A 12300-nucleotide genomic window follows, 5' to 3' on the forward strand; every position below is an offset into this window, starting at 1 on the left:
TGGGTATGGGGGTATATGAAACAGTGATGGGTGCTAAGAAAAATTAGGCAATTCAGCTCAAATGGGGGTGACTATTGACAATCATATTGCTCGGGTTAGCTTGAAAGACTCAATCGTCCAAAAATGGCCTAGATCATTTCTAAAGGATAAGACTAGCTAGGATTTCGCCTCAAGGGGTGCACAAACCAATTTTAGATGCGTAAAATTTCACAAACAGTAGTTATTCGAACAATTCAAAACATGGTGGGATAACAAAAGTACATCACTATTGACTAGCGCCTAAAAGAAAACATCAATGATATCCTAGCAGTTCAACAAGCATAAGCAACACATAAAACCCAGGCAGCATACACAAATGGAGTGAGCGGAAAAAAATCATCATCGAGCAGACACTAAGCCAGATTAAATCATCAAATCTCTCAAACACACATTTAACAAACACACAAAAACAGAACCACAAAAATAGTTATTGGACAACTAGATAACGAACAACTAGCAGAACACAACATATATACAAAACACAGTGCAGAAACAATAAAATAGAGTCAGGGAAAGGAAACCCCCTTCTACTCGGAGTCCTCATCAGGGACGTCCGCATTTGGAACCGAGGAAGCGGTCCACGGGTTGAGGATTTGCTGGGGGAACTGAGGGAATTGGGGAACCACTCGGGGTGTTACTTTCTTCAGTGTGCGCTCCAGGATCACGTCACGCTGCTGTTCATACGACCACAAAGACTGCAGTCGGCCACACATTTCCTCCTGCCTCAGATGCATTTGTTGCTGCATCTGCTCGAACTGAGTGAAGCGTTCCAGGAGGGGATCACTGCTAGAGGTAGAGGCGGAGGCAGGATAGGTCTTAGGAGCTCGGGCAGGTCCGAAACTAATGGGACCTTTGGTATGCAACAACCCTTCTTCGGGCCACACAGGGACGCCTGCATCCCTGCAGATGGCTGTGACAGTTGAAGGCAGAAATAACTTCCCCTTTCCGCGATGGGCGCATTCAAAGATTTCCTGGGCCAATACCGTGCCAACATCCACAAGGAGCCCTTTCTTCAGACAAAACAACATCCAAGTGCGGTCGTGGTTGACTGTGGAATCATGAGAAGTGGGGCACAAGGAAGTTTGGACAAAATTGTATAAGCATTTCAATTCATGGTCAAGATCGGTGCGACGGAAACGAAGATTGCCATGGATGTCCAAATCCCATTCCGACTCAAGTTTGGCCAAGTCAGGCATGATATCTTGTAGGAGGTCATCGGTGACTTGGCCTCGATAGGCAGTGAAGGAACACTCGACCGCATCCAGCAAAAAGTAGTTATTTATCACCTCGGCAGAAAAGGGGACTTCCACCCCACGTACAATGATCTTGACAGGCCACTCATGTGCAAGAAAATTGGCGTAGAATTCTTTGACTAGCTCCATAACTGCGGGTTCGGGTGGCTGGCAAAAAACTTCCCAATGCTGACCACGAATAATATCGGCCACCCAATCGGGCAGCTCGAAAAGTTTCGTATTTTTATCCATAAGGCCCCTTTCCATATAGAAATCACGGTTGGAGATGGTGGTGCAGTATTTGGCCTCTGCCGTGTCACAGTAGAACTTGAACACTTCGGCAAAGGGCTTTCGTGGGGCTTTGTACGCACACTTCTTGACCCTCGGCATTGTTGTAGACTAGGAGTGCAAATTTCTGGAGGTTGGATTGCGGGGTTGTTGTGGTTTCTGGGTTTCGGCGTGAGCGGGTGTTGCGTGCGGTGTGAGGGGTTCGACGGCTTGTAGTGGTAGGGTTTTGATGGTGGCGGGCCGACAGAAAGGGAAGGCAAATAAAGGAGAATGGGGCCTAGCTGATTTGTTATTGGGGCCCAGTAAAAAAATTTGTGCTGAAATGGGGCCCCATGATGTATACTGGCCCGCCTGTTGGGCCCACAAAAGGAGAACAATAAAAGGGCCCAGTGGTCGGTCCGAGCAAATGGGAGTGGACCTAATGATTGATTTTTTTTTTTTTTCGGACCACTCGACTTTCTTTCTGAGCCCCGATACGAAATCTTCGTGTTTTTTTAGGCCCAGTTGATATAGCAAAGCCTCAGCATAGCACCATGCCCGAATGCTTGCTGCCCCCAAATTGCTAAATGAATGCTGTATCAACTGGGCAAACTTCCCCAATGGAGAAAAATAACGCCTCTGCCCAGATGTATTTTCTCAACTTCCTTCCAGTTTATCAAGCACCTGGATGACCTGCAAAGAACAAAACAATTTCTAAGTTTCATCCTGACAAATTTATTGATAACTGTACTATATGTATATTTTCTCTTCTTCTGTTTTTTTTTTCTGGGTTGCCTTTATTATATTTTGTTTTTGTTTTTGTTTTGTTTTGTTTTTTTTATATAAGGCAACCTCAAACTTCATTCTTCAAACATCCCTCAGGCTGATAGAGGTCTTCTCTCTATCGACCTCTCCGCCCCAATAATGCTTCAGTCGTTGTCCATTGACCTTGAATTCCCTTCCGAACTGTTCTTTTTTAACTGTAACAGTTCCGAAAGGATAAACTTCCACTACAGTAAACGAACTAGACCAACGGGACTTAAGCTTTCCAGGAAACAGTTTCAACCTGGAATTAAACAGCAACACCTTTTGATTCTTCTCAAACACTGTCTCCTTGATTCTCCTATCATGCCACCGCTTCGTTTTTTCTTTGTACAGCTTGGCGTTTTCATAGGCAAACAACTGCATCTCGTCTAGCTCATTTAACTGCAGTTTTCTGGCATCTCCAACAGCTGAGAGATCCAAATTTGAGTTCTTCAATGCCCAAAACGCTTTGTGTTCTAACTCCACGGGAATATGACACGCCTTCCCAAAGACTAAGCGATAAGGGGACATGCCTAGAGGAGTTTTAAAAGCTGTCCGGTATGCCCAAAGTGCATCATCCAGCCGCTGAGACTAGTCCTTGCGGCTTGGGTTCACCACCTTTTCAAGAATTCCTTTTATCTCTCTGTTTGAAATCTCTGCCTGCCCGTTGGTCTGTGGATGATATGCTGTGGCTATCTTGTGTTTTACATTGTATTTAGCTAGCAAAGCAGCCAAGATTTTGTTGACAAAATGTGTTCCCTCATCACTGATTAATGCTCGTGGTGTCCCAAACCTTGTAAACACATTCTTGTGCAGAAACTTCATCACAACTTTGGCATCATTTGTGGGACTAGCCACGACCTCCACCCATTTTGATACGTAATCAACATCCACCAATATATAGAGATTCCCAAAAGATTGAGGGAATGGCCCCATGAAGTCGATGCCCCAGACATCAAATAATTCTACCTCCAAGATACAATTCAGCGGCATCTCATTTCTTGCTGAAATATTGCCGACACGCTGGCAACGGTCACACTTTTGAGCAAATTCATGAGCATCCTTGAAAATGGAGGGCCAATAATAACCAGACTGAAAAACCTTGGCTGCAGTTCGCTGTCCCCCAAAATGACCACCATACGGAGCTGAATGACAGTGTTCTAATATACTAGCAACTTCAGTTTCAGGTACACACCTCCTCATTATGCGATCAGGACATTGTTTGTACAAGTATGGTTCATCCCAAAAATAAAATCTAGTGTCGTGGAGGAACTTTTTCAGTTGCTGTTTGTTAAAATCAGGTGGCTGTACTCCACTGACTAAGTAATTTACCACATCTGCGTACCATGGGACATGTTCCTGGTCCAAAACTAGCAGCTGCTCATCTGGAAAAGAGTCCTGAATCTGTGTTTCTGCCTCACTAGTGATGTTGCTGTGATTGCTTGTTTCCAGCCTTGACAAGTGATCTGCCACCTGGTTTTCAGTACCTTTCCTATCGCATATTTCCAGATCAAATTCTTGCCGCAGCAAGACCCAGCGGATTAGCCTTGGTTTAGACTCCTTCTTGGCTATTAAGTATTTGATTGCTGAATGGTCAGTGTAAACAATAACCTTTGTACCCACTAGATAAGATCTGAATTTTTCAAAAGCGAAGACCACAACCAGCAGCTCTTTCTCGGTGGTGGAGTAATTTATTTGAGCATCAACCAGCATTTTACTTGCATAATAGATGGAATGAAAGATTTTTCCTCTCCGCTGTCCAAGGACTGCTCCAATAGCAAAATCGCTGGCGTCGCACATGAGTTCAAAGGGCAAAGACCAGTCGGGTGCTACAATTACTGGGGCTGTTATGAGAGCTGTTTTTAACTTTAAAAATGCTTCTTGGCACTCAGCAGTAAAGTCAAATGTGCGGTTTTGTTCCAGCAAGGTACACAAAGGTTTAGACACTTTAGAAAAGTCTTTAATGAAGCGCCTGTAAAAACCAACGTGTCCAAGAAAACTCCCTATTCCTTTCACTGTAGTAGGGGCTGGTAACTTCTCAATGACTTCCAGCTTTGCCTTGTCTACTTCGATCCCCTTTCTAGAAACTTTGTGGCCCAACACGATACCCTCTTGTACCATAAAATGGCACTTTTCCCAATTTAGTACTAAGTGAGTCTCTTCACATCTTGTTAGAACCTTCTCTAAATTCGCCAAACAACCTTCAAAAGAATCGCCATAGATTGAAAAATCGTCCATAAAATTCTCCAAAATATTTTCTGCCATGTCCGAGAAGATTGCCATCATGCACCTTTGAAAGGTGGCTGGTACGTTGCACAAACCGAAAGGCATCCGTCTAAAAGCGAACGTCCCATAGGGGCAGGTGAACGTGGTTTTCTCTTGGTCTTTTGGGGCTATAGAGATCTGATTATAGCCAGAATAACCGTCACGAAAGCAGAAAAATTCTTTCCCAGCCAAGCGGTCCAACATTTGATCAATGAACGGCAATGGGAAATGGTCCTTCCTTGTAGCTTTATTTAATTTCCTGTAATCCATGCATACCCTCCATCCAGTCACTGTGCGAGTAGGAATCAATTCATTGTTATCATTTGTCACCACTGTAACCCCTCCTTTTTTCAAAACGCACTGTACTGGGCTGACCCACGAACTATCGGAAATCGGATAAATAATACCATAATCTAGCCACTTGATCACTTCTTTTCGGACTACATCTTTCATCACTGGATTTAACCTCCTTTGCTGCTCCACAGAGTTGCTACAGCCAGATTCCAACAAGATTTTATGCGTGCACAAAGCTGGGCTAATTCCTTGTATATCGGCCATAGTCTAGCCAATTGCCTTCTTATGTCGTCTTAATAACTCCAGCAAAGACCCCTCAGCATCAGCCTCTAAACAGGAAGAAATAATTACTGGAAGTGTGTCATTATCCCCCAAATAAGCATATTTTAGGTGGCTGGGCAGCGACTTTAATTCTAATTGAGGTGGTTCTTGAATGGACGGTTTTGGTGGCTTAAAATGTCCTTCAGGCAGATTTAATGCTTCAAAATATTTACTGAATTTTCTGGCTGGTTTACATGAGTCTACCCAAGTAACTTGAGGTTCTTCTTCACTGCTAGAGTCTTCAGAATCTTCAAAAATTTGAACTCCCAACTCAGCCATATCAACTTCCTTACTGAACTTCTCAGCCACAAGCGTCTCAATCACATCCACACTAGAACATTCTTCGATTTCATAAGGAAATTTCATAGCCTTGAATACACTGAATGTAACTTGCTGATCATTTACCCTCATAGTGAGTTCACTATTCTGTACATCAATTAATGTTCGCCCCGTAGCAAGAAACGGCCGCCCCAAAATAATTGGTACTTCTCTATCAGCTTCATAATCTAGAATAATAAAGTCGGCTGGGAATATAAATTTGTCTACCTGCACTAAAACATCCTCAATTTTCCCTTCTAGATGGGCCATAGATCTATCTGCCAGCTGCAATGTCACAGTTGTAGGCCTTGCTTCACCTATACCAAGTTTCTTAAAAATCGACATCGGCATGAGATTAATGCTCGGGCCCAAATAACACAATGCCCTTCCAAAATCTCGTCCCCCAATAGAACAAGGGATTGTAAAACTACCAGGATCCTTCAATTTCGGAGGGATTTTACTCTTCAACATGGCGCTGCAACCTTCTGTAAGAGCAACAGTCTCAAACTCTCCCAGCCTTCTTTTTTTCGTCAAAATATCTTTTAAAAACTTGACGTAGTTTGGCATTTGTTCCAATGCTTCAACTAAGGGAATATTGATGTGGAGCTGTTTTAAAACATCCAGAAATTTCCTAAACTGCCCATCTTGCTGTTGTTTTCGAAACCGCTGAGGAAATGGTGGGGGCGGTTTTGGTATAGACTTTACTGGAACAGATTGTTGACCCGATGCTGTATCAACTGGGCCAGTTTCAGTAGCTTCACTTGCTGGTTTTTTACTAAATTCTCCTTCTGTTTGGATTGAAGTGGGCTCCCTACTGCCCTTTGTCTTCTCCTCAGAATTTTCCAGAATTTTTCCACTTCGTAAATTAATGGCCTTGCAATGTTCCTTCCCATCCCTTCTCGGATTTTTTGTGTCACTAGGCAAAGAACCTTGAGGCCTATTTTTCATATCATTGGCTAATTGCCCCAGCTGCATTTCAAGATTACGAAGCGATGCTGCCTGACTTTGTATCACTGCATCATTCTTTGCCATATAGTCCCTCATTAGACTTTCCAAAGAATTGGATTGAGAGCCTTGCGGGTGTTGCGGTTGTGGAGCCCTTGGCTGCTGAGAAAAACCTGGCGGATAAGCTTGCTTCCCTTGTGCTGGTGCGCTGCTGGAACTTGCTCCTTGACCCCCCCATGAGAAGTTCGGATGGTTCTTCCAAGCTGGGTTATACGAATTTGAGTATGGGCCACTGTTTCGGTTAAAATTCTGGTTTCCCACATAACAAACTGCTGTTGGGTTAGAAGGGCAATTTTCAAACATGTGCCCATCTCCACAATATACACAGGAAATGTCTCCACTTTGAATAGCAGCAGCTGGCTGAATGTTGTTCCCCAAACTCATATTTTTCAGAATATTAGTCATGGAAGCCATTTGGGCTGTCAAAGCTGTTAATGCATCTACTTCAAGAACCCCCACCACTTTTCTACTTTGCGGAGCTCTCGTGTTGGACCATTGATAATTGTTGCTTGCAATTCTCTCCAAAATTTCGAATGCTTCATTATAAGACTTGGACAAGATAGCACCATTGGCCAAGGCATCTAACACCATTCTAGAAGCTGCATTGAGGCCATTATAGAAGGTCTCCATCTGTATACAGTGCGGGATGCCGTGGTGTGGACACTTCCGCAAAAGCTCATTAAATCTCTCCCATGCATCACTGGTTGATTCATCTTCAAGCTGCTGGAATGACATGATTTCACTTCGAAATTTTGCATTTCTGGTGGGAGGGAAATATTTGCGCAGAAACTTTTCAACAAGATCGTTCCAATTTGTGACGGAATCAGGAGGCAAAGTGTTGAGCCATGATCTAGCTCGGTCTCTTAACGATAATGGAAATAGCTTCAACCTTAATGCTTCTTCACTCACTCCTTGAAGCTTAAAGGAATCGCTCACCTCCAAGAATGAACGGAGGTGGAGATGAGGATCCTCCGTTGGCATCCCGCTGAACTGCCCCACGGTTTGGAGCATTTGAAACATCACTGGCTTGAGCTCGAATTGAGGTGCTTGTATTTCTGGCCTCACAATGCCTGGATTTAGCTCATTAAACATGGGGGCAGCGTATTCCCGTATTGCTCTGGCTCTGTCATCCGCCAAAACAATGGGATTAGTAACTTGCTGGCCATCCCCCTCTTCATCAACATGCTCAGCCATAGTACCTCGGCTGTTAGCCTTTTGAGCCTTTCTCCTCTTTCTAAAAGTACGTTTGATCTCGGGGTCAATAGGAGCAAGTTCAAAGTCTTCTTGTTTGTTCATACACTAGAGAACCTGAAAGTATACAGCCAGAACAAACAGATTTAAAAACAACAGAAATAAATTGCAAATTAGTTGATAAAACAGAATTTAATTTAAAATCCCCGGCAACGGCGCCAAAAACTTGTTGCGAAAATTATAGCAATTAAAATACGCAAGTATACGTAGCCGCACAAGTAATATAATGTAAAGTGAGATCGTCTCCACATGGATTTTAAACTAAATTATTGTAAAATCAACTAAAAACAATTCAAAAAGACAATAACCAATTCAAGGGAATAATGGGTAAATGAATCTGGAATTAAAAGTATATATGCAGAATTAATTAAACTAAAATAATGGAACCAAGAGAAATCAAGTCTGTGAGGAAATTCTATGTGAACACGTGATCTGGGTGGTTAATTCCCCTATAATTCCTTTCCAGTTGTTATAGCATAAGTTCAGCAATGGTTCTGCAATTACATCCAGAGTTAACAGATTTCAAAAACGCCAAGTAAGTCTTTTCCAAAACCCACTGTATAATGCTTACAACCCTCTCAACACACTCCTGTATTAAACCAGATTGCAAACAGTCTATTAAGCATCAAATCTTGTGTTATACAAGGCAGAAAAATATCCCTATTTCACCACTAAAATTTACCTACAAATAGGGAAGTTTCTTGCATCAATTAAATGGGTTCAGCTAGCTTAAGTTTTTCCAAACTTAGATCTAGCTCAGTAATTGATAATTATGGCCAGTTTATAACAATCAATAGCAGTAGTCACACTTAATTGAACAAGGATACAATTACTTTAACCATGCATCAAAACATTAATTCATATTGTAGGGTTCATAACCACCCAAACCTCTAAGGATTAGTTCATGTTTAATAATAGAAATACAAAACCAGTAGCCATTAGCAAATCCATGGAGTTTGTTCACAAATTAGATGGAGAGAATATAATACACAATTAAAAGGAAGAAAGAAAGAGTAGAATGAGTTGATGAGTTGAAATCCTCCTTGGCGTCAGCCGTGGTCCTCTTTCCTTTTTGTATTTTCTCTCGGTTTTCTTCAGCTTTTCTTCCTGTACTTGTTTTCTCTCCAAAAATGGTGATAGTTCTTTTTTTTTTTTTCAGAAAAAATATGGGTCTCCCCTATGTTGCGGCTGCCCCCCTCCTTTTTAGGGTACTTTGCTTTACCCTAATAGGAAAGTCAATTCCCACCTTGTCCTCCACGTGCCACATCACCCAGCTGATTTAAGTTTTTTTAAAATTCTCGCCACATAGGCGCTGATATCACTCATTAAGTCCAGCTGGCCTCTTACCCTGTCACCTGTCTGATCTCTTGAATTGTTGTGTGGTAATCTTGCAGCATTGATGTAGCGACACGCCCCTTTCAGAATTTGTTTTCCCCTTACTTCCAGCATTTTCCCTTTCATATATTTTCTTAAGCTTCCTTTCCTGATTAACACAACACAGTAATTTACATAAAAACACTGAAAAATATTACAATATATAACTAATTCTTACATGGACTCACTACCTAGAATAATACACTAAAACTAACAAATTTACAATAAACAAGGACTCATTACTCTTTTTAATTTGAAAAGCAAGTTCAAAGATTATAAGAATAACTCTAAATCCTAGAGTTATCACCAACCAAAAAGGTGAGCAAGCAAGGATTGGAAGGCAATGCAAAGACCATTGGAACAAGATGAATCAAAAGGTGGCGTGATTCAATGGATGTTATAAACGAGTTCAATTAGCACATCACAGTGGTTGGTCTGATGAGCAAATTCTTGAGAATGCACATCAATTGTACAAATCTGAAAATAACAACTCAAATTTTCTGCTTGTGGACTGTTGGAGATTGCTAAAGGATGAGCTGAAATGGAATACAATGTACCAACCAAAAGGTGGTAAGAGAACAAAGGTGTCAGATACAGGGGCATTTACTTCTTCTTCCAATGCAGACATCAGTGATGATGAAGTACGTGAAGTGCGCTCTACTGGCCAAAAGGCAGCAAAGAGAAAAGGGAAGGAAAAAAAAGATACACATGCTAGATTTATAAAGATTAGTGAACGGAAAGCGTCTGCATTGGAGAAATTGGTGGCGATAAAGGAGAAAGAGGCAGAAGATAATAGGATGACAAAATACATGGATTATTTCATCATGGACACGTCGCATATGACTCATGAACAAAAGAAAGATCATGAAAACTTCTGTACTTATATTAAGAATAATATCCTGAAGTTGTAATTGCTATATATTTTTATCAACCGCATTATTATGTATTTTATTTTATTTAAATAAATTATCCTTTATGTTAACAGCTATATTTTAACAGCTATATTTCAACGGCTATATTTTAACGGCTACATTTCAATGGCTACATTTCAACGACTATATTTCAACGGCTACATTTCAACGGCTATATTTTAACAGCTACATTTTAACGGCTACATTTCAACGACTATATTTTAACGGCTACATTTTAACGGCTATATTTAAACGGTTATATTTTAACGACTATATTTAAATGGTTACCATGTCTATAAATACCAAATTTCAATATTCCTTTTACTCAACTCTCCATTCAATCCTTCATTTTACTCTTTCATTCATCTTTCATTCCCAAATATCATATACTCTAAGTTTAACAATGGATTCGCCAAATTCTCCGAATCCATACGACAATATGAGTCTAGAGGATATCATAATTGCAGAGTGTACTGACGATCATGATGATCAATATTTCAAAGCGCTCATGGATGAGGGTAGCTCAACAAGACAAGGAAGAAAGAGAGCCCACATTGATAGAGGTCATGTAGAAGGACACCAACGTTTGTTCGATGACTACTTTTTTGATGAACTGGTGTATACAGAATATCAATTTCGAAGAAGGTTTAGAATGCGTAGACATGTATTCCTACGCATAGTGCAAGCTCTAGAAAATCATTCAGAGCATTTCCTTACGAGGTTTGATGCAGTCGGTAGAAGGGGGCTTTCGCCATTACAAAAGTGCACCGCTGCTATGCGAATGTTGGCATATGGAGCGCCTGCCGATTATGTTGATGAGTATGTTCGAAATGGTGAAACTACCGCTATTGAATGTCTAGTCAATTTTGTTCGAGGAGTGAATGATATTTTTGGGACCGAATATTTAAGACGGCCCAATGCTGGGGACATTCGTTGCTTACTTCAAATAGGGGAGGTGCGTGGTTTTCCAGGCATGTTGGGAAGCATTGATTGTATGCACTGGGAATGGAAAAATTGCCCAGTTGCATGGAAAGGACAATTCACGCGAGGTGATCACGGTAGGCCAACAATCATTCTCGAAGCAGTTGCATCACAAGATCTCTGGATATGGCATGCATTTTTTGGTGTTCCGGGATCCAATAATGATCTGAACGTGTTAAATTAATCCCCATTATTCACTGAAATCTTACAAGGGCAAGCTCCAAGAGTTGAGTTTACAATAAATGGCACACAATACAACAAGGGGTACTATCTAGCAGATGGTATCTATCTAGAGTGGGGTACATTTGTTAAAACTATCCTACTACCTCAAGGAGAGAAAAGAAAATTATTTGCTCAATGCCAAGAAGCGGTACGTAAAGATGTTGAGCGAGCATTTGGAGTACTTCAATCTCGTTTTGCTATTGTACGAGGACCAGTAAGTTTTTGGCAAAGAGATGTTCTCAAAGATATTATGTATGCATGCATCATATTGCACAATATTATTGTCGAGGATGAAAGAGATGCATATGAGAGTTTGGTTGATTTTAATTATGATGACGGCCCTACAGACACCCCAACAGTTGAAGTATTGCATTGACCTATTTCCGACTTCCCGACAATGCTGCAAAGAAATGCTGAAATTCGTCATAGAAATATTCATCGCAATCTTCAAGCAGACTTGGTGGAACACATATGGTCAAAATTTGGAAATTATTTTAATTAGTTTTTTTTAATTATGTTAGATTGATTAATTACGATTATGTCATTTTATAAGTTTTTTTTTAAATTTAGTCTAATTTAAATATCATGTACTATTTATTTATATTAATATATGAATTTAAAAAATTTAGTATGATAATATTTATAATTATAAACTGATATATTAAATAATAATATGTGGGGACCATGATTGGCAATTTTTAGGGTAGCTTGCATTGGAGTATTTTTAAGAAATATGTTGCCAAAAGTGATGTGGATGAGAGAGAAAATAAAAAATTATATTTTTTAGTTGATTTAGACATTTTAGGCAATGGTTGGGGTAATTTGCATTGGAGATGCTCTTAGGGAGCTATGAAATGAAACAAAAATACCATTGTAAGACTTCGAGTAAGAAATAAAATCAATATTAACATTATTTGTCCAAAATAAACAAAGGCCTCCATTCTGCCCCACATTATTAAAGACAGATTTTCCAACGAATCCCAATCTAACACAAATAAGTTCAAGAGCTTGATGGT

The 12300-nt window shown here is 40.6% G+C and overlaps 1 pseudogene; it reads left to right on the forward strand.

Moving 5' to 3' along the window:
* The first annotated feature begins 9592 nt into the window (after positions 1–9592).
* LOC133780316 (uncharacterized) lies at positions 9593–11838 on the forward strand (annotated as a pseudogene).
* Positions 11839–12300: the final 462 nt, after the last annotated feature.

This window comes from Humulus lupulus, chromosome 5, assembly GCF_963169125.1.
Source record: "Humulus lupulus chromosome 5, drHumLupu1.1, whole genome shotgun sequence".
In the NCBI taxonomy this organism is placed as follows: Eukaryota; Viridiplantae; Streptophyta; class Magnoliopsida; order Rosales; family Cannabaceae; genus Humulus; species Humulus lupulus.